Raw genomic sequence first — 23,300 nt, forward strand, 5'->3', positions numbered from 1 at the left:
TTATACTCTAAAAGATACCTCTGGGGTCCTTTCTGTTCTAATTGAGATACAGATAACCACTGATCTCCACCCTGCTAGAGGGTACTGCCCCGTGTTACGGGAGCGGACTTGTCCCTTTCCTTTGGGATTGTAACTTAAGTGAGAATGTTGACAGTGTTTGCCTGCTCTTGGTTCTAGACAATTGATTTCTCTCAAAACCACATTGATTCATTCTTCCTGAAAATGGAAAACGTTGGCTGGGTAGTCCAGGGATGCTGGGAGCATAGAGGATAAAAAAGATGAATTAGCTTTACACTGCAGATCTAGATGAAGCACATGAGTCATAGTTTATACCACAGCGTCAGCCTACAACTGTACCAGAGAGCACTCTTGTACTAGCAGGCTACCGGAACCTGCCGCAGGCAGTTCACACAGGAAGTCTTTACCCTCAAGTGGAGCTGATTTGGAGATGACACTTGGTACATTCACCTGAATCACTAGGAACAGTGGCAGCTTCTCTCTATACAATTGTACAGTTCAACTGTTTCCAGGAAAGCTCGGTCTTACGGTGCTGGACCTCTGCTCACTCTGCTCTCCGTCACCGCCAGCCCTCATTTCTGTCACTTGTCCTGAGAAGGGGAGCAAATGATTCCTACCACACACAAAGCTCATGAACCTAATTCTATTTGCCCTTATTTGGGAATAGTTCTAGAATATGAACGGCACAAATGGCATTTTAATAATGATGCAAGCATCGTGTGCTACTGTTTTGTTTTTAGAAATATTAAGATGGATTTGGTTTTGCTTTTCTTCTCTTGGAACTCAGTTTAAGAGATACCCGTTTCCAATTTGCAAATTCCTGAAAAACTGAAAAATTATTTTTAAGACAAAACTACATTCACAAACAGGAAAATTTAATAATTTTAATAATTAATTTTTATAGCCAGGTAAGCTTGTTACCTGAAGGGTAAACATTATAACTGTATTGATTATGTTTTAGATCTTAATTATTTAACCTTTATTGTTTTTCTGGTAAGAAAAACCAACATTTTCTTACGCTTTCTACCACCGTTGGCACGTTCAGGTTGTCTGAATGTGTATGCTGCCAGCCAGAGGTCGTGGTTTGCATACTTCAGCCCATAATAACGGAATCAGTGGTACTCACATATACTGGACACTACATGCACCCATGAGATGTGAGAATGGGCAGCAGGTGTGGGCATGAATCCTATTACTCCTCCCTTCCCTCCCTGTCACAGCGATATTTGAAAGCTTGTGTCAGTCTAAGTCCTGAATGGCTCTTAACCACCTGACTTTCTTACTTGGAAGATGCCCAGTGTAAAAAAGGCGTTCAGTACACTGATCTCCTAACAACACAAACCTGACACACCTGTCCCTACAGAAACTAAATAGAGAAAAATTTTGTTCCCCTTCCGCCAAGGAAAGTGCTCAGACACACCTGTCCCTACAGAAACTAAATAGAGAAATTTTCTTTCATTTCTCTTTTCATGATTCTGTAAGGCATCTGAACTGCATTGCATTTGAAAGGACCATTCAGGTAAACTGTCTTCAGCTTTGAAGACAGCAGGTGGAATCAGAAAGTTCATCTTGGCATGTGAGTAGCCCCACAGCTGCCTGCATCGTTCCCCACATCATTCTGGGGCGGTACACTCAGCAACCTGGGACTGCAGTTCTCAGTTCTCCAGACCCAGGTTAGCTTGTGGCCTGGTTTCTCCATGCTTGCCTTCCATCCCAGGAGATGAGATGCATGGGTTGAATATCTTTCCCTTCTCGGCCTCCCAGATTTCCTCTCTGCACAGTCTATAGCACTGGTGGTAGTTTTCCTGGGGAAAACAATTTCAATTTTCATTCCTTGATTATTACTGTTCGTCAGCAGCAGTATCCAGGTCACAGCTTTGCGACATCTGAATGTTCTCCTGGCACTGTTTCCTGTTGTGTTTTGTGTGCTGGAGTTCTCCTTTCTCTGAGACATTAACTGAGACAAGAAGCCCACAAATTTGTGGTATAGAGAGGGACGATTGGTGCAATGAGACCATTGTCACGTCTTTACCAAATGCCAATCAGTCTTCTGTAGTTTTTCCTTCTTGGTGTATTAAATTTCTCTGATATGAGAAGCAAAAGCCCACGCTTGCTTAAAACAATGTTTCTGATCTTAAGCATTTATAACAGTCTCCCTCGAACTGAGAAATATGTCTTGAGAAATACAGGAAAAGTAAGAGTGGTGAACTGTTGTTAATACCACCTCAATTCTGCATACTACATGTGTGTATATCTGTGTGCATGTGTTGGGACATGGCAGCATAAATTTTGCTCATAAACCCCACTTCTATTGAGATCATATTATTTTATACAGCACTGTTGATAAGTAGTAAACAGTTTTTTCTTTTGACATTTTATTTCAGTGCTGAGATATCTGATAAAAGTTATTTGGGATGGCAAGAGAGGAGTACACCACTATTCTGTATATTGAATTATATATAAGCAGGAGTAGTTTCCCAGGCCCAGATTTAGCTTCTCAGCATTGGACTTCATACTGAGCTTGTCAGAAATCGTGCAGTAATTATAGCTTCCTGATGTACATTTGCTTATAAAAAGATGAATTGACATCACCTAAAGCATTAACTTTACCTATGAACCATAATTCAGTTTAGATGACCTAATGATAAACACACACCTGAGACTTTCAATTACTTCTCTAGACTCTATTATGAAGAGAGATATTCAGCTGACTGCCTCTGTTGAGTTTCCCCTGGTAACTTACAGAAGTTGTTTTCTTGAGTAAAAGAATCGTTTCTGTAAGGAGTTTAACTTTAAATGTGAATGTTTCTGCTGTATACACTTTTAAAATGAAATGCAGCCCTAAAATGAAATATATAAATGTTACAGCATTCAATGTGGGACTGGGCATTTTCATGTATGCGTTCACTGGGTATCATTAGGATGCTTGCATCACTTTGACTGTGTCACTGGAATCTTATGATCCGCTTCTAAAATACTTAGTGTTTCATTTCTAAAGCAAGATGGGCTGTTACTATGGCAAAGGTAAGTGTTAATATTCCTTAAAAAAACTATAAATATTTGTTCCCAGATACTACATTTCACTCTCTCCTTTGTGATAATTGACCCCAGTGTATCGCCTGAGGGTGAGGTGTGGGTCCTTTACAGGAGTCTACACAGTCTACACCGTATGCTGTAAACTAAGTTCCTATGTGTCTTTGTAACATTGTTGATTAAATGTGATTAACCATCTATTTGAAAACAGCACCTCAGATAATCTGCCCATCTTACATGATTTGAGTAGAGATCTAAATTTTTTGCAAATCTTTAGAGATTTTCTTGACAGAAAATACTGATTGAAGTTTGTGTATGGATTTAGATCAAACTTCATAAATACTTACTCTCCTTGCATTAAGACAGTTAACAACATATAAATTATCCCTTAGGCTAATGATTGGAAGGACATGTTATTGTTTCAGATGTAAAGATGGAGAAATCTTTATACATAGAATTCTTTATCCATGGCAGCCATATGATTATTGAATTGTTTATCTAATTGTGATTTTAAAGAATTTGAAATGTTTTCTTACTACATGTGTTAAATTGTTACAATGTCTTCCTGGAAAATAGAGTTATTTGTAAGGTTTTTATAAATGCACAATTTATGTATAAATATAATTGAAATCTGGGGTGACTCGGTAATTACTCTTCTTAATTCAGTAATGGCCACCAGATAATTGGCACATTTGTAAACTTAGCACCTGTGTGTATATATGTGTGTGCACATGCACATTGTTACATTTATTCTCAAGTGAATTTATCACTTAATGTTTTTGTAAAAGTACTTGAGCTGTTTGTGTAATGGAAAAAGTCACCATAAAGATGTACATAAATGCCCCTTAATTTGGCACGTCTTCATATTTAATTTATAAAAATACAGCTTTTGGTTTACAGTTTCTACCCTTTGATTTCTATCCTTTACTTCGATACTTATTGGAAAAGTAAAGGAAATTGTTTGTATGAAGACAGCACAATGTTTCCTGAGAAGTCAGACTGTAATGTGGACATCTGTGCACAGAAGTAAGTCGGACATTATACCCTAAATAAAATTCAGGAATCTGTAGAGGCAAAGGATTTATATGCACTTAAGAAATGGTTGAGTGAGTGGTTCTGTGTGGTCAGATAACAACCTTGCTTCCAAATATTATTACCAAATAGCTCATAAGGAATAAGGTTTTAGTATTTTATTTCAAGTAAACTTAGGCACCGTGTCAAAAACACAGGCATTTGTTCACATAATCCATACAATACTTTCATCTCGATGGTGAACTGTGCAGATGGTGACTTCAGTTCACCATAGACCTCTACCTGAAAGGTTGTAAAGTCAGTTTCTTATACTGAGAAGGAGAAGACCACTCCTAATTGTATTGAGAATTTATCCTTGGAAAGCAGTGGAAATACATAACTGAACCACATTTGTTATGGCTTTGATCCAAATGGGATATTTCAGTTTAGTGATGTGCACATACTAGAGAAAGTAGTATAAACCTCAGACAGGATGAATCAAAGCTTTCCTCATGAAGCTTGTCTGCTGATTTTTATTTTAACCCCAAAGTGTCTGGGGGTCTGGAGACTGAAGGGCAGACAGAAGGCAACTGACAGGCCCTTGACTTCGAAACAGGTGGAAGTCAGGTAGGCAAGAACTGGTCAAGAGTTTGTGATTTAAACTGTTTCTACAGATTGTCTACAGATGGTTGTTAACAGTAGAAGAAGCATCGTGTAGGGTCAGAGTTATCATTGCACAGATATGTCACAGCAGACAGAATGTTACTAATTGTGAATGAGGTAGCACACAGTGAAGTTTTGAAGGGCAAGAGGGGAAGCAAGCATGCACATGTATACACTGGCCCTAGAGCATCTGCATCAGGAAGTGTGTGTGCCCATGGTTTAATGTACATAAAAATGAAAAATCTTTACATCAAAAACAGGATAACGATTACATTCATGAGTTTTATTTCCAGCACAGTTTGATAAGAATATATTATAGCTTTTAGAAAGCTCTGTAGTCAGAAGACAATATGCATAAAAATGTAGTTTGCAGATCTTTAAAAAAAACCTTTCACGTTTGGGGCTCTGCTTGGCAATAGCTGTAAGTCTGGAAAAGAGCAGCCTCATAGTTTCACCCGAAACGTGTTTGCAGCCACAACTTTTTCTGAGAATATGGATGGAACTCTTAATGCATGATAAGACATGAAAAGGTTACTTTTAAGCATGCTTTCAATATAGGTATCCTCACATGTTGTAGGACTGGTATCAATAGCATAGAGAAAGCCAGGATCATTGACATATGTGTATGTGTGTGTATGTATGTATGTATGCATGCATGCATGCATGCATAGTTTTTCAGGTAAATGACTTATAAATTGAAAAATCAAATGTATCCACTATACCTTCTTTTTTTTTTTCACTGTTCTCACCATTTTGTTAGCCATTATTCACCAGGACTAAAGGGATTCATACATACTTAATGGCCTCAAGACTGTTTTACAGCACACATGTGTCAAGCATTGCGTGTAATGTTGGCTGTGGGAACTCAAACCTGCTGTCACAACAGGCACTTGCCAGTTGGGTCTTAAATATTTACTTCATTTTCATTTAGAGCACTTACCTACACACAATTCTTCATTCACTAAACTCTCGGAGAGCTGAACAGAAGTTTATGGGGAAAAGATACTACTAAATAGATAATACACTCGCTATATATATAAAAGCATTCAGTGCAAATGAAAGCAGTGGCAACTACATGAGAGCCAGTGCTAAAAAAAAAAAAAAAAAAAAAAAAAAGTGGAAATGCACAATTGTGTGTAACAGTTTTTAAAACATTTGTTGACCAAATAACCAAATCAAAACTAGTGCTTTATACAAAAGATAGATGGTTAAATTCACCATCAGGTTTTCTAAAATAATTATCTCCATAAAAGCAGATTGTAACAAAGTTCTCAATACTCAGTCGTCTTTGAAGCTTAAAATTGAATAAATTTTACAGAAATATTTTAAATGTCAGTCTTTCCACACGTCCCTATTAAAATGTATAATGTGTTGAGGACGTTTACTTGCAGGATTTCTCGGTCCTACTGAAGCTCAGTGTAACTGTAAAATGTCCACAGTCCAGGCTTTGGAGAGCCTGTGACCATGAGTGTTTCTAGACTCTTAAATCAGCCTTCAGGGGAAGTGTTCTGGGAAGAACAGGAGCTGTCTTACATTGCATCTCTTTTCAGGTTACCTTAAACCTTCTGGAGAAATGTACTTACTGCTACAGCTGTGCATTCTAGAGAGATTTGCATGGTGTGTCCGTGTGAGATAGTTCCTAAACTGTGCCTTTGCAGTAAATGACATTTCCTCCCCTTTATGTAACTGCAAAGGCTGGTATTGTTTTGCTCTGGCAGTAGGCATTTCAGAAAACCTGAAATCAGGTTATAAATGTAGGTTCTGAAAGGCTTTCCTGTTCATTTCAACCTTCTTAAAACACATAAAGTTGTGGTTTACTCGGCAGCATTGTCTCTTATCAGCTTTCCTATGAGCTGAGCTCTTGATACTGGGCCCCAAACTTCATTTTCTGCTTGCCACTTGGGAATACAGACAGCACCAGAAGAGAAGAAGCTTCTCCAGCTGAAGAATCTTTCCCTCTCAAATATCAGAAGTAGATCTTCTTGCACCTAAGTAGGACACTGGCATCCACAAAGATGACCAGCTACTCGAGAAACTGCCACAGACTCTCAGCTCAGACATGAGACTCTGCCTGCACCCACCTTTCCTGGGTGATGGATGCACTTCCTGCTGAAGAGGAAAATTGGTACTACTGCCTTCTCCGTCGTAATTTTTACTATAGCCCCAAACTTCATGATTTAAACTTTTCAAATACAATCAGTAGCAACTAAAACACTTCGTCTGCATCCAGAAGAAAAGCCTTGAAGGTAACGGGATTGTGAAAGTAGGCTCTGAAGGGAGACTTTAAAACCGCCTAATAATGATCTGCGGAGAGAAAACAGATTCGTGATGATTTGTGAGTCTCAGTGCATAAACTCTGCTTTCCTTCACAAACTGAACTTTCACTCCTGCGTTTGTTTAAAGGATGATAGTTGACTTACAAATCCAGAATGTGTCCTAAGTTCAGGATGGCCATTAACTATTGTCTCCAGGTTTTCCTTCTCCATGATGCCGTTAAAGAGTATATTAAACCTCCTTCAGACTCAACTATGAGGCAGATGTGGGGAGACCTTCTTTGGGACTTGGTCATATGAGGAATTGATTGAAAAGCATAGACTGTGCCATTTGAAATGCAAACAATTACAAAGTTAGTTTTCTGTTTGAATGTCTGAATGCCTTTGATCCTTTGAGTCACAGCACTGAGCAGTTACGGCTGCCGTGTGGGTTCCTTTGCTCTCTACAATCCAGGAGGATGAACCAGAAGATGAGGGATGTTGCTGCAGAGGACCAAGAGTGCCACTGTGCTTGCACGGCTGGCTCCACCGTTGTTATTTAAAGACTTGTATTTATTTTGCCCAACTTGAGTAAGTCTGTTTCCTGCAGCCAGCATTTCTGCAGCCTCCCAACGATTCCTCCTCAAGCCACATTTCCAGCCAGAGAGGCTACATGAACCCCAAAGGGACCAATGCTCATTTTCTTTTTACTATTAGAACATTACATAGGAAAGTCTTACTGGTCAGGGAACAAATTAGTTATCCAATAATGCATTATCTCGGTTAACTGAACTCTAATGCAGTAGAAATGTACATTTTGTGGGTGCAAGTTTCTTCCCTCCCCACCTCCCTCTCTCTACCCACCTCTTATTTCTTCTTAGAGTCTTGATTTCTGTAGTACCTGCAGTTGATTTTGTTGTTTTTGTTAAATCTAGCAGTTTTATGTTTTTCATTAATCTATTCACTTCCCATCCTAATCGTAGCCCCCCTCCCTCCTCCCAGTCCCACCCTCACAAGCCCCCCTCTCATTCACTCCCTCCCCTTCTCCACAGAGAAGGGGAAGCCTCCTGTTAGGTGCCAGGACAAGGCACAGTAGGACGAGGTGAATCCTCTCCCACTGAGGCCCAACCAGCAGTGCAGGTAGCGGAAGTGGATCCAATGGTGGGCTTCAGAGTCAGAGACAGATCACTCCTGGCTCCAATTGTTAGGGGACCCACATGAAGACCAAGTTGCACATCTGCTATATATGTGTAGGGGACCTAAGTCCAGCTCCTGCATGCTCTTTGGTTGGTTGTTTAGTCTGTGAGCCTCCCTGGTCCCAGTACAGTCCCTGACCCCTCCAACTCCCTCAATCCAGTCCCCCACTCTTCACAAGACTCCCCGAACTCGGCCTGATGTATGGCTGTGGATCTCCGCATCTGTTTCCATCAGCTGCCTGGTGAAACCCCCAGTAGACAGGTATGCTAGGTTCGTGCTAGGTTCATAGCAGAATACGATGAACAGTAGCAGGGCTTAGCCCTCTCTCGTGGATGGGTCTCATGTTGGGCCAGCCATTGGGTGGCCATTCAGTCCTGCTCCACCTTTATCTGTAAGCAGCTTGTAAGCAGCACAAATTTGAGGTCTGAGGTTCTGTGGATGGGTTGATGTCCCCCACCCTCAAATGGAAGCCCTGCCTAGATACAGGAGGCGGCACGTCAGTCTCCATATACCCAGCTCCTAGAAGTCTCAATTAGAGTCACTCCCATAGACTCCCAGGAGCCTCCCTCACCCCGGGTCTATGGTTAGTACCAGAGATGCCCCCCACCAATTTCTATTCTCTCTCCCTGTCCTCTCCTGCCCCCAACGCCTGATCACCACCCCCATCCCCTACTCATCCCTCTCCCACCCAGTTCTCTCCTCCACCCACCTCTGATATCCATTTTATTTCCCCTTCTGAGTGAGAATCAAGCATCCTCCCTTGAGCCTTCCTTATTACTTAGTTTCTTTGGGTCTGTAACTAAAGGTAGAAGGGTTGTTCTGCAATTTACGGTTAATATCATAAAGTAGATACCATATGTGTCTTTCTGGGACTGGGCTACCCCATTCTGGATGATATTTTCTGGTTCTACCCATTTGCCTGCACAATTCATGATGTCCTTGTTGAATAGTACTCCATTGTGTAGGTGTACCACATTTTCTGTATCCATTCTTCAGCTGAGGGACCTCTAGGTTGTTTCCCATTTCTGGCTATTACAAATAAAGCTGCTATGAACATATCTGAGCAAGCATCCCTGTGGTGGTATAGTGAGGCGTGTTTTGGGCGTATGCTCAGGATTGGTATAGCTGGATCTTGGGGTAGAACTATTCCCAATTTTCTGAGAAACTACCAAGTTAATTTTCAAAGTGGTTGTACAAGTTTGCAATTGCACCAGCAATGAAGGAGTAGGAGTGTTCCTCTTGCTCCACATTCTTGCCAGCATGTGTTGTCCCTTGAGTTTTTGATCATAGCCATTCTGAGTATAAGATGCAACCTCAGAATCCTTTTGATTTGCATTTCCCTGATGACCAAAGATGGTGGACATTTCTTTCAGTGCTTCTTGACCGTTCGAGACTCTTTTGTTGAGAATTCTCTGAGTTTGTTGATTGGAATAATGTCCTTCTGCCTTTTAGTTAGTTTGGCTAAGGTTTTGTCTATCTTGTTGATTTTCTCAAACAACAACAACAAAACTCTTGGTTTTGCCGATTCTTTGTATTGTTTTCTTTGTTTCTAATTTATTTCAGCCCTGAGTTTGATTATATCTTTCCATCTACTCCTCCTGGTTGTATTTGTTTCTTTTTTTGTTTTAGAGTGTTCAGGTGTGCTGCTAAGTTGCTAGCATGAGATCCCGCTAATTTATTTATGAAGGTACTTAGCACTATGAACTTTCCTCTTAGCACCGCTTTCCTTGTGTCCTATAAGGCTGGGTATTTTGTGCAGTCATTTTCATTGAATTCTAGAAAGTCTGTTTCTTTATGTCTTCCGTGACTTAGTGGTCACTGAGAGGAGTTTGTCCAGTTTGCATGGGTTTATAGGCTTTCTGTTTTGTGGTGGTGGTGGTTAAAGCCCAGCTTTAATCCATGGTGGTCTGATAAGATCCAGAGGGTTATTTCAATTTTGCCTTATCTGTTGATGCTTGCTTTGTGACTTACTATACTGTCAGTTTTGGAGAAGGTTTCTGTGAGGTGCTGAGAAGAAGGTATACTCTTTTGTGTTTGGGTACAATGTTCTGTAGATTTCTGTTAGGTTCATTTGATTCATAACCTCTGTTTCATTATTTCTGTGTTTAGTTTCTATCTTGATGACTTTGTCTATTTGTGAGAGTGAAATGTTGAAGTTTCCTGCTATTAATGTATGGGCTTCAATGTGTGATTTAAGCTTTAGCAAGGTTTCTTTTATGAATGTGGGTGCCCAGAGGCAGGCGGATTTCTGAGTTCGAGGCCAGCCTGGTCTACAGAGTGAGTTCCAGGACAGCCAGGGCTACACAGAGAAACCCTGTCTCAAAAAAACCAAAAAAAAAAAAAAAAAAACACCAAAAAGAATGAATGTGGGTGCCCTTGTATTTGGAACATAGATGTTTAGAATTGAGACGTCATCTTGGTGGATTTTTCCTTTGATGAGAATGAATTTGTCTTGATTAATTTTGGTTTAAAGTCTATTTTATCATATATTAGAATGGCCACTCCAGCTTGCTTCTTGGGTCTATTTGCTTAGGAAATATTTTTTCATCCCTTTACTCTGAGGTAATATCTATCTTGCTGAGGTGTGTTTCTTGTATGCAGCAGAATGATGTATCCTGTTTTTGCACCCAGTTAGCCTGTGTCTTTTCATTGGGGAACTGAGTCCATTGATTATGAGAGATAGTAATGACCAGCAATTATTAAATTCTGTTATTTTGATTGTGGTGGTGGAGGTGGTTGTGAGGTGTGTGTGTGTGTGTGTGTGTGTGTGTGTGTGTGTGTATTTGTATTTGTATCCCTTCCTTTGGTTTGCTGATGGTGGGTTGTTATTTATTTCCTGTGTTTTCTTGAGTAGTTAGCCTCCTTGTGTTAAAGTTTTCCTTCTAGTACCTTCTGAAGGGCTGGATTTATGTATAGATATTGTTTAAATTTGGTTTTGTCATGAAAATCTTGTTTTCTCCATCTATGGTGATTGAAAGTTTTGCTGTGTATAGCAGTTTGGGTTGACAACTGTGGTCTCTTAAGAGTCTGCAAGATACTTGCCCAGGCCCTTCTGGCTTTTAGAGTCTCTGTTGAGAAGTCAAGTGTAATTCTAATAGGTCTGCCTTTACTTGGACTTTTTCCCTTGCAACTTTTAATATTCTTTCTTTATTCTGTACGTTTAGTGTTTTAATTACTATGTAGTGGAAGGATTTTCTGTTCTGGTCAAATCAATTTGATATTCTGTAAGCTGCTTGTATGTATATAGGAATATCTTTCTTTAGATTGGGGATATTTTCTTCTATGATTTTTGTTGAAAGTATTTTCTGGACCTTGTAGCTGGGAATCTTCTTTTATTCCTATTATTCTTAGGTTTGGTCTTTTCATACTGTCCCAGATTTCTTGAATATTTTGTGTCATGAACTTTTTAAATTTAGCATTTTTTGACCAATGTATCCATTTCTTTAATTGTATTTTTTATGCTTAAGATTCTCTCTTCCATCTCTTGTATTCTGCTGGTGAAGCTTGCATCTGTAGTTTCTGTTCTCTTCCCTGGATTTTCTATCTCCAGGATTCCCTCAGTTTGTGTTTCTTTATTGCTTCTGTTTCCATTTTCAGTTCTTGGACATATTTATTGATTTCCTTCTTCTGTTTGATGGTATTTTCCTGTATTTTTTTAAGGGAAGTATTCATTTCCTCTTTAAAGGTCTCTGTCATCTTTATGAGATTGGATTTAAGGTCATCTTCTTGTGCTTCGGCTGTTTTAGGATGTCCAGGGCTTTCTGTAGCAGAATAACTGAGCTTTGGTAGCGTCAGTATTGCCCTTGGTTCTCGCTAATTGTGTTTTTTTTTTTAATTGAATATTATATTTACATTTCAGATTTTATCCCCTTAGCCCATTCCATCCCTACCCTGCCAAGAACCCCCATCCCATCCCCCCTCCTCCTACTTCTATGAGGATGTGCCCCCACCTACCCCTCACTCCCACCTCCCCACCCTCGAATTCCCCCCCACTCAGTGTCCAGCCTTCATGGGACCAAGGATCTCCTCTTCCACCTATGCCTGACAAGGCCATCCTCCCCTACATATACAGATAGAGTCATGGGTCCCTCCCTATGTGCTCCCAGGCTGGTGGTTTAGACCCTGGGGAGCTCTGGTTGGTTGGTATTGTTGCTCTCCTCATGGGGCCACAAACCCTTTCAGCTCCTTCAGTCTTCTCTCTAACTCCTCCATTGGGAACCCCTTGATCAGATCAATGGTTAGCTGTGAGCATCTGCCTCTGTATATGTCAAGCTCTGGCAGACCTCTAAGGAGACAGCTATATCAGGCTCCTGTCAGCATGCACTTCCTGACATCCACATCAGCGTCTACCTTTGGCACATGGGATGGATACCCAGGTGGAATGGTCTCCAGACAGCCCCTCCTTTTCAGCTGATTGTGTTTTTATGCTGCCCTTTAGCCAGCTGTTTGTCCCTGGTGTTGGCTGGATGTTTCAGATGTCAACAGGACTCCTTGGGGGAGATGGGCGGAGTCATGAGCCTGACAGTGGATCTCAGGGAACAGCTCACTTCTGCTGGCTGTGCCCCAGGTGAACCCTCTGCTGGCTGTGCCCTTAGTGGACCCAGCAGGCAGGGGATTCCCTGGGGAGGGATATAAGCAGATGCTCCTGGGGCCCTGCAAGGCTCCTCAGGAAAGCAGGGAGAACTATGGGCCAGAAGAGGACAGCATTCGGCTCACCTCTGTTGGCCATGCCCCAAGTGGACCTGACTAGCCTGAAGTTGGTTCTCCAACTGAGGTGTGATATAGAATTATAGAGGAGGTAATTCATATTTGTGATTTATTACCTGGCTCTTGAATTCATTATTTCTTTACAATGTGATGTAGGCACTAATGCACATGAAATTCTGTCTTTATTTGAAATATTTGTAAGACAAAAGCCAAGTCAGTACAGGTCTTAGTTTGTTGGGACAAGCTCTGGTGTCATCTCATAATTACTCCAGTCTTTCCTGCACTGAATTATTATATTTTATCAAATGCATGCCATTTCTCCATCATCTCCAAACATTCTTAGATTGTTTTCTCTGGGGATAACTCTAACCTCATCCCTGCCACCAGATCTCTGAATGTTTGTAATCAAGCCAGGTGACAGCAGTCTTTAATGCCTTCCTGCTCAGACAGCTCCCCACTGGTCCCCAGGGGCCCATTAAGGAGCAGTGTTAGTAAACACCTGTCACATCTCTTGTATCCTGAGGCAGCAGGTGGCTCCTCTGAGCAGTGACACACAGGTGCTCAGCTCACTTGACAAAGGCAGCCACTGTGCCTCCTGGACAGCACTCCCTTCTCTATAGCTTCCACAGGCCTGTGGGAAATTTTACTTCTGACTTACTATCTTTCATCAGCATATTATTAGGAATTATATAGGTTGTGTATTGGATTTTTTTTAAAAAATATATATATATTTTACCAAGCTATCTGGTTTTAGCAGTTTTTAAGGGAAGAAAGTGTTTTATAACAAAAATAAAAAGAATGACCTCATTTTAGATTCACCCTTGTAGAGGCCAGTTTACCCAGTTCTTACTAAATTGTTAATTTTTTTGCCATGTACAACATATCTGCTAATAATTTGTATATTAATTTCATAAGCGTGTGGCAATATTATCTGTTAAATTTTCAATAATCAGTGTGTTGAAATGATGGAAGTTGGCAGGAACGCACATGGCTCTTTATCTTTAACCATTGGCCTTTCGGGTAAATCGTGGTTCACGTTCATCTTTTCAAGCAGCAGTGCCTATATATCGCTCACAGTGAGTGAGTCCAAGTGTCCCAAAGGCCTGCCGACAGAAGCACATGAATCCTCTGTAGCCTGTGCGCCTACTTGACTTGAGTTGTTTCCATAAACACAATCCATCCAGGCATGTCAATTCAGGGTTTCCATCCAGATACTTTAATTTATTCAGTTTATTGTCACGACTAATGGGTGAGAGGTCGTGGGGCCAAATTCAAAGTTGAATTTTTAAATTGAATTCTCTTTTTTTTTCTTTTTAAAATTTTAATTTAATTTAATTTTGTATGTGTGTGTGTATGCACACGAGCATGTATGTTCATGTCTATTTCCAAGGCAGTCAGATTTATGCAGAATCCTATGGAGCTGGAGTTACAGGCAGCAACCAGATGTGGGTCCTCTGCATGAGCAATGCTGCTGAGACATCTCTCCAGCCCATAAATTATTCTAAACATCATCGCTTAAGCATTAGTGAATAGGAGCTTGCTTCAGAGATAGGTCTTGGAGAAATGTCTCATTTGGACGGAACATAGGGTCCCCAGCACCTTCATAAATCCCAGGTAGGGATGGCCACCCTCGTAAAATCTCAGCACTTAGAAAGTGGAAATGAGATCTCTGGAATAAGCCACATACCCAGATTAGCCAAATTATCTCTAGGTCCAAGTGAGAGGTCTTCCCCTCAAAATATAGAGAGTGATCAAGGAAGACTCCTGACAGACGCCTGGCCTCCAAATGCACGCTCATGTTCATGCTCACAGATGCATAAGAATTCATGCATGCATGCACACACGTCACACAAATCCAAAATATAGAATAAAACCAATAAATCCTCGTCACCCATGACAAGGAGGAATGTCAGAGAATAGCCTCAGCACTGCCCCTAGTCATCATGTCAGTTCTTGGTCCCAGACAGGGTTCTTACTGAACTCCACTTTGTTCCATTCTAAAACAAGAATATTGATTTTGAAAATCTCTCAAGCACAAAAACTCGAAGATGTAGCAGTGACGAAGCATCTCTTCCTCCTGTTCATCTCACTTGATCACAATCACAGCAGTTCTGTGTCAGATGCTGTTCATGTCGAAGGAGGATGCTATAAATATCTCCCACGGTGAACAGGAAAGATCATTCGATCTTCTTTGGCCTAGTAATAATAAGTGTTGAGGCCCATTGTTTTGTGAAAATTTCCTGCAATTGTTGACATTACTATTCTATATCATTAATTAGTTCTCGTTAAAAGTTCCAGAGAAGTCAGAGCGGGGTAGGGGATAAAGAGATAGAACTAGTCTAAATTTAGCAGATTTCTCAGACAGAAGACAGCATGAGGTTCCTAAAGAAAGAAAGATGTATGTAAGAGGTAATGACAGACATGATTACAGTTATCCTTGGCCCAAATGGGTTAAATCAAGTCAATATTTACCAAGACGTGATCAAAGTCATACTCTGCCCAAATGAGTTAAGTCCAGTCAGTACTTACCAACAAATTTCACAAAATGCTTAGTCTATGGGTTGAATTTTTGTCCCCTTGATCCCATTCTTAGTTTTACTATGTGTAGTAAAGTAAAACTAAACTGAAAAGGTTTTATCTAGGCTCCAAAACTCTGACTTCATGTGTAGTTAATTGCATTTCAAGGATGGGATTATTAAAATATCAAATACAGTTTATAAAACCATGCTGTTTGGGTGAAGATGCTCTGCTTCTTTGGTTTTTAAGAACTGTCAGTGTCCTCCAGGAGGAAGATGGTCGCCATACTGCCAGTACTGCGATAGCAAGGAGATTTTAATGCCTTTGAATTCAAATTTAGAAAAGAAAAAAAAAAAGGGAGGTTGCAGGAAAGAATTTAATGAGAATGTCTTGATTAAAATGCCAAATGCCTAGAAAAGCGATTACTGGTTAAACACCAGACTTTATACCCTGATAATTTGGAACTAGGGGAAGGAGAGGTGGTGCTTGCCAGGTGGCAGGAGAGATTCTGAAAGTGACTCTTGGGTAGTCGTTCTCTCCAGTGCTTGTTAGTCTGTGCTTTGTGATGGACAGTTTCTCTTATATAGCTGTGCAACTTGTTCTGAAGCAGAGTTAGGCTTCTACACTCCAAATATGTACAAGTTTATCACATAGATTTGTGTTAGTTTAACGGTATAATTGTGCTATAACTATGAGAGAGAAAGTGTTTGGAATCAAGAAAATCTTTAAATGTGTTATTGCTTTCAAAGATTCTTTCAAAGGGTATGACCATGTTCCTTTTTTATTCATGATTAATAGATAAACAGATGATAGATAGATAGATAGATAGATAGATAGATAGATAGATAAATAGATAGATAAATGATGATAAATAGATGGTAGATAGATAGATGATAAATAGATGATAGATAGATGATGATAAATAGATGATAGATAGATAGATAGATGGATAGATAGATTATGATAGATGATAGATAGATAGATAGATAGATAGATAGATAGATAGATAGATTAATCATGGATAAGCTTACCTGTTTCAACAAGTCTTGTGACTAACCATTTTGAAAATAATTTAGAGCAAGGATATTTTGTTTACATTTTTTAAAAAATATGATAATTTTCTGCAATTAAAATTACATAGGAATTACACAAAATAAATACAAATCATGTATCACATATATAGCATGATAAATGTTTCTATAAATGTTAATAATAAATAAAAACTTTTGTACACTTCAAAATATTGAAAGAAAACATTTTAGAATCATTATAAGTTAAATATTTATGACCTAGACCAAGTCCCAAATTACACACACATATTTTTCCTTAAAGGCATAAGTAAAGTTCTCTCTTCTAAGATAAAGAAATCAAGAGTTTTGCTCTGTACCTCAGCTTATGAGGTACACCGTCTAACCAAGAAGTTACAGCTTTAGGTATTTTTTTAAAAAATAAAAAGCCTTCTGGAAAGGGGAACCTGATCTGGGTGAGGGAAAAGGACTGAAGCCCTGAGGGCCAGCAGAAAGAATAGAAACAGGCAACCTCAGGAGGTAGGAGGTGGTGGGGGGACCCTCCAGAATGCACCAGAGACCTTGGAGGTTAAGAGACTCTCAGGACTCAAAGGGAGGGACCTTAGATGAAATGCTGGACAGTAGGGAGAGGGAACTTATAAAGCCCACCTCGAGCAGGAAGACAGAGCATCAAATGAGGGAGGGGTTGCCATCCCATAGTCAAAACTCTGACCCATAATTATTCCTGTTTGAAAGATCTGTAGGCACACCTTTAATCCCAGCACTTGGGAGGCAGAGGCAGGCGGATTTCTGAGTTCGAGGCCAGCCTGGTCTACAGAGTGAGTTCCAGGACAGCCAGGGCTACACAGAGAAACCCTGTCTCGAAAAACCAAAAAAAAAAAAAAAAAAAAAAAAAAAAAAAAAAAAAAAAAAAAAAAAGAACTGTAGGGATGGAAATAGAGAGGAGCCTGAGGCAAAGAAGGTCCAGTGACAGGCCCAAAGTGGGATCCAGCTCAAGGGGAGGTCCCAAGGCCTGACACTATTACTGAGGCTATGGAGCGCTCACAAAAAGGGACCTATCATGACTGTCCTCGGAAAGACCCAACAAGCAGCTGAAAGATTCAGCTGCAGATTTTGCACCCAACCAATGGACAGAAGCTGCTGACCCCTGTGGTTGAATTAGGGAAAGGCTGAAAGAAGCTGAGGAGGGGGGTGACCCTGTAGGAGGACCAGCAGACTCATTTAATCTGTACCCCTGAGATCTCTCAAACACTGGACCAAAAAGCACGTACCAGCTAATATGAGGCCCCCAACACATACAGCACAGGACTGCCGGGTCTGTGTTCAATCAGAGAAGATGCACCTAACCCTCAAGAGACTGGAGGCCCCAGGAAGTTTAGAGGTCAGGTGGAGTGTGGAGACAGGGGGGTAGGTTGGAGGTATGGGATGTGGAACAGTCGCAGGGTGGAGGGAGGGAATAAAATCTGGAGTGTAAAAAAATAATAATTTAAAAAAACTGGCATTTTTTTAGTACTAGATCTTAAGAATATTTTCTAAGAATCATAATATATGTTGATTTCGCTTTTAAGAACTATGTCTAGTCAGCTTAAGTTTTTATATTAAAATCTGTTGTAGAACAACCAACTTCATTAGAAGTCTCTAAGATTCTTAGTTTTTAATACTTTGCTCTTATTTAAGGCAGAAGAGCAGAAAATTAGCTGTTAGAGAGACCCTGGTCACTCCGTCCTTTCTAGACGAATATTCCAGGTACAGGCCAGATGGCACTAACTGGCCTGTACACCTGTATTCTGTGCATCAAGTGCCAACCTGCAGTGGGCCACAGCACTTGAGAAAGCTACAAGTTTTGTTGGTGGTGTTGGTTTTAGACTTTTTAAAATTAAAATATTATTCCATCAAACCAGGCATGATACACACACACACACACACAGACACACACACACTCCGGCCCATTCCTTTTCTTCCCCCAGAGCCTCCCATGTCACCTTTCCCTCGAATTTCTGGCTTCTTTTCTTTATTATTACATATTTATGGAAAATATAAATACAACCTGCAGCGTGTGTGTGGTGTTCCCTCTATGTACACAATTTTAGGGCTGACCACTTGGTATTTCAGCTGCTTTCCCCTGAGGTAGGTCATTTCTCCTGTTCTCAGAATCCCTTAGTTGCCTATAGTTCTTTATCAAGGGGTGGCACCCGGGAGATTTCCCACTTCCATTTAGCATGTCTGTTTGTGTTGTCCTTGTTTGGGTCTTGTTTGGGCAGCCATCTTGTTGAGTTACCACGGGTAAAGTTTCTCTGTTATTTTGAGGAGATCCATTTCCTGGCAGATCTCCCGGTCCTCTGGTGGTTACACTCAGTCTTCTCCTTCTTTGGAAATAGTCCCTGAGTCTTCGGTGCATGAGTTGTGGTCCAGATGCATCCACTGGATTAGACTACCTATGATTAACCCTGAGAGTTGTTCTGTTCATTTTGACCACTTGTGGTTTTCTTTAATAATTTCTGTCGGTTGCAAAAAGTATCTCCTTCAGTGAAGGCTGCAAGCATATTTATGGGTATAAGGATAAGTAATCAGAGTGCAGTTAGAAATTATGCTGGTTTAGTAGAAAGCTATAGTTTAAAAAAAAAAAAAAAAAAAAAAAAAATACAAGCAACAACAAAACCCAACTTCTGTGTAGCCCCCTAGCATTGGGAAAACCAGTCTAACTTGTCTGATGTTTGCATTGTTGCCTTCTAAGCCCAAGCATCTACTCCCCAGAGAGCTCAACAATGATCCTCAACTGCAGTCAAGCCCAACCAACCCCTGGCTGTTTTCCCCATAACAATTAGTACTCTATTAAATATCTCCTTGGTTTGTCTATGCATGCACCTTCAGGTCTCCCTCACTACAAAGTGGACTCTCTGAGAATGCTTTGCTCACTGCTGAGATCAACATCTGCTATTACATTATTAATATTAATTAATTAATTAATTAATTATAAAATTAGTGAGTCTAACAGAGGTTCTGGTTAGTCAACAAAATGATGGACTGGGTATTAGGTCTATCTTGTACCTTACTGACACAAATTGATATAGTTATGCTCTAATTGTATTTTGAGGGAAAAGTTTTATTTTAACAGGAAGGGTGATATGTAGGAGGAGCTAAGGTGGGAGAATAAGGAAAGAGGAGAAGGAGAGGAGCTAGGTGATGAGAGAGAGGGTTAGAGGCAGATGTTCTTATGTCTCCACCAGTCAAAGATAGTTGGTATATCTAGGTTGGGTGTTGGATTACACTTCTGATTGTATGGGCATCTTATTATTGAGCATTACCAAACTTATAAAGCCTTTGATTAACATTTAAAAAATTGTATAAAAGCAAAAAGGAGAAGGAGGGATGGGATAGGGGTTTTCTAGGGAGGGGAAATAGGGAAAGGGGATGACATCTGAAATGTAAATAAAATATAAATAAATAAATAAATAGAATGAGTGAGTCTAAATTACCAAAAACAATCTATTGGTTAGAGTTATGGAAACAGTCGGCTCTCATTTGCATCCTTGTATAGTTGGAGTGTGGAGACTGGACGTGGGTAGACCTCTGTGGTTGGTTAGATTTACACCCCTGTTTTCCAAGTATCTGCCTTTGGGTATAAACTTTGAAGTGGCAATGCATAGCACACGGGCCTCTATCATGGGTCTCCATATACACTACAGGCACACACACCTAAACCCATTGAAGTGGCCATGGTACACTGCAGCCCTTGGAATCTGGCACTTGGCACAGTTGTGGTGCCACCTTTGACCCTGAGTATCCACTCTGATTCAGACACCTGCCTATGCCCCTAATCAGTGCTTTTGCATTGTTTGCTCTGTGTCTCAACCAGCAGAAAACTGTCTTGTTTTTAGTAAGTTTGTAAGTGTGGTCAGTGTCAGAGGAAAAAAAGTGTGGGGTAGAGGATGGGGATGAATCAGAGAGGGTCTCAGATGGGAGAGAAAAGGTGTGGAGGGAGGAGCAGAGATGGCACACAGTGGTTCAGCCAGAATACTTCCCAGTAAGGGTGACTGTTCTCTTTTTCCCTTTCCTGTTCCTCCCCTCCCTCCCCTTCCCTCCCTCCATCCCCTCCCTCCCTCCCCTTCCCTCCCTCCATCCCCTCCCTCCCTCCCCTTCCCTCCCTCCATCCCCTCCCTCCCTCCCCTCCCCTTCCCTCTTCTTGGCTCTTTTCATTCTTTCTTTACTTCAATTCCTGAGCAAGAAGATTCTTGGAAATTCTGACAGCGTTTGTTATAGCAGCACATCCCAGATACTCAACTTCCTACAACAGAAAGCGCTTACTAAACATCACTAGCCTGTCAACTAAGCAGACTATGTAAAGCTAATTAATTCAGTTGTTCTTTATATTTCGCCAACTTTCTACTTTGTCACTTGTGAATGTGTATTTTTAAGATTTTTTTGAGATGAGAGGATGGAATATATTTTATTTAACAATTTGCTCACTTTGTTTATAATTTTAAGCATCTAGACATATGGCGTGTGGGCCCTCATTTGGATCTCACTGTGGATCCACAGTTTCTAAGAACAGGCCTTCAAGGAAGAGAATGGATCCTTACCTTACTCTCTGGGCTGCTTACTTTTACCAACACTCACAAACTTGACAGCTTACAATAATTTATGAATTAAGTTTTTTTTTTTAAACAATGTGTCAGAAATAAAATAGCCTAGGTCAGTAATGCTCGCTGGAGTTCTCTCATGCATTTCAAGCAGATTCCTGCTATCTGAACCCTTTCTCAAGGTTCAGCTGGTCCAGAAAGATCAGCTCAGACATAGGCAATAGATACTAGCTATCAGCTACCGCTGACCAGAGGCCTCCCATATGCCCCTTCAGCAGAGCGCTGCTGGTTAACTCAACCTGCAAAAAGAGAGAGAGAGCTCAAGAGAAGCTGGCCAATGTAACCAGCCTTTTATCATCATGCCTTGGACATAACTTGATATCAGTTTCAATAAATTCCGACTTAAAGCTGGCCAGCTGTCTTAGTTAGGGTTTTACTGCTGTGAACAGACACCATGACCAAAGCAACTCTTATAAGGAAAACATTTAGTTGGGGCTAGCTTGCAGGTTCAGAGATCCAGTCCATTATCATCAAGGTGGGAGCATGACAGCGTCCAGGCAGGCATGGTGCGGGAAGAGCTGAGAGTTCTACATCTTCATCTGAAGACTGCTAGCAGAATACTGCCTACCAGGCAGCTAGGATGAGGGTCTTAAAGCCCACACCCACAGTGACACACCTACTCCAACAAGGCCACACCTTCTAATAGTGCCACTGCCTGCAAGCATATTCAAAAGCATATTCAAAACATCACACCAACCCAGACCATCATAATCCTCGTCTGTCTGCATAGTCCTGCAGCAACCTCACCAAGACTTCCCCAGAGTAACACATGCTTTCTGGTCCACAGTCCATCAGAAATGTCAGGAGGCAAATTATTCAAGTGTACTCATACAGTTATTGTTGATCTCACCCTGGGTCTAATTAATGTAGATCCAAGGGATGTGTCTAGTCCCAGGAAGATGGAAGCCAAACAAAACCGATGAGAATCAGCTCTGAATAACCAACTTGAGGCTTTGCCAGTAAGACAAAAAGGAATGGCCGACTTTGATATTACAATCATACACACAGAGAAATGGGTGAGAGTTGGGGAGAGCCTAGATTCTTCATATGAATCAAGACATAATACTTGTCTTTCTGAGCCTGGCTTATCTCACTTAACACAGTGGTCTCGAGTTTCAGGCATTTTTCTGCAGATGTGCTTTTTTATAGACAAACAAAGCTGCATTGTGTGCATACCACATTTCCTTTGTCCCTCATCTGTGGATGGGCTTCTAAGCTGATTCTATATCTCGGCTACTGTGTAGTAATTAATATGCAGCAAATATAACACATCACTACTGTTTGCTGACTCAAGCTCCTTTGGCTGAATGCCCAAGGGTGTTAGCGCTGAATTATATAGTGGTTCTACTTTTAAACTTTGAGGCACCTCATGCTGATTTTATAGTGGTTGAACCAGTTTATGCTCCACCAGCACAGCGTTAAAAGAACCTTCCTTACATCCTCAATGACATTTCTTGCTGCTTTGTTTTGGTTTTCCCTTTGCAATGGCCATCCTGAATGGTATGAAACAGAATCCCAAAATAACTGTAATGTTCACTTTAACGATGACTGAAAATAATTAAGGTTTTTTTATGTATTTATTATTCATACCTCTTCTTTGGAGAGCTGTCTGTTCAGTTCATTTACCTGCTTGTTGATTTGATGATTTAGGTTGACGTTGCTTATCTTTCTGAGTTCTTTATAGATTCTAGATGTTAATCCTTGCACCAGATGTATAATTGATGAAGATTTTTTTTTTCTCTCAGGTTAACTTTGCATCCTACTTTGCTGAATGTTTATATAGTATTGGAGATGTTTCTGATTGAGTGGAGTCATATCTGCAAATAGGGATAAATTGGCATTTTCATTTCCTGCTTTTATCCTTTCTTTCTCTGCCTTATTACTCTAGCTAAGACATCAAGCACAAGACTGAGTAGTGATGAAGACTGTGGAAACTATTCTATTATTCCTTACCTTAGAGAAAATGCTTTCAGTTCCATTGCTATAATGTTAACTATCAAGTTTTGTCTTTATTATGTTGACATATGTTCCTCCTAGTGCCAGTTTCTTTGGGGCTTTTATAATAACAGGATCTTGAATTTTCCCATTTTTTCTGCATCTATTGAGATGATCATGTGATTTCTGTTCCTGCTTCTATTTCAGTGCTGAATTGCATTTGATGGCTTGCATATATTGAACCATCTTTGCATCTTTGGAATGAATCCAACTTGATCATGTTATATGATCTTAATGTG

This window comes from Arvicanthis niloticus, chromosome 29 (assembly GCF_011762505.2).
Source record: "Arvicanthis niloticus isolate mArvNil1 chromosome 29, mArvNil1.pat.X, whole genome shotgun sequence".
Taxonomy (NCBI): Eukaryota; Metazoa; Chordata; class Mammalia; order Rodentia; family Muridae; genus Arvicanthis; species Arvicanthis niloticus.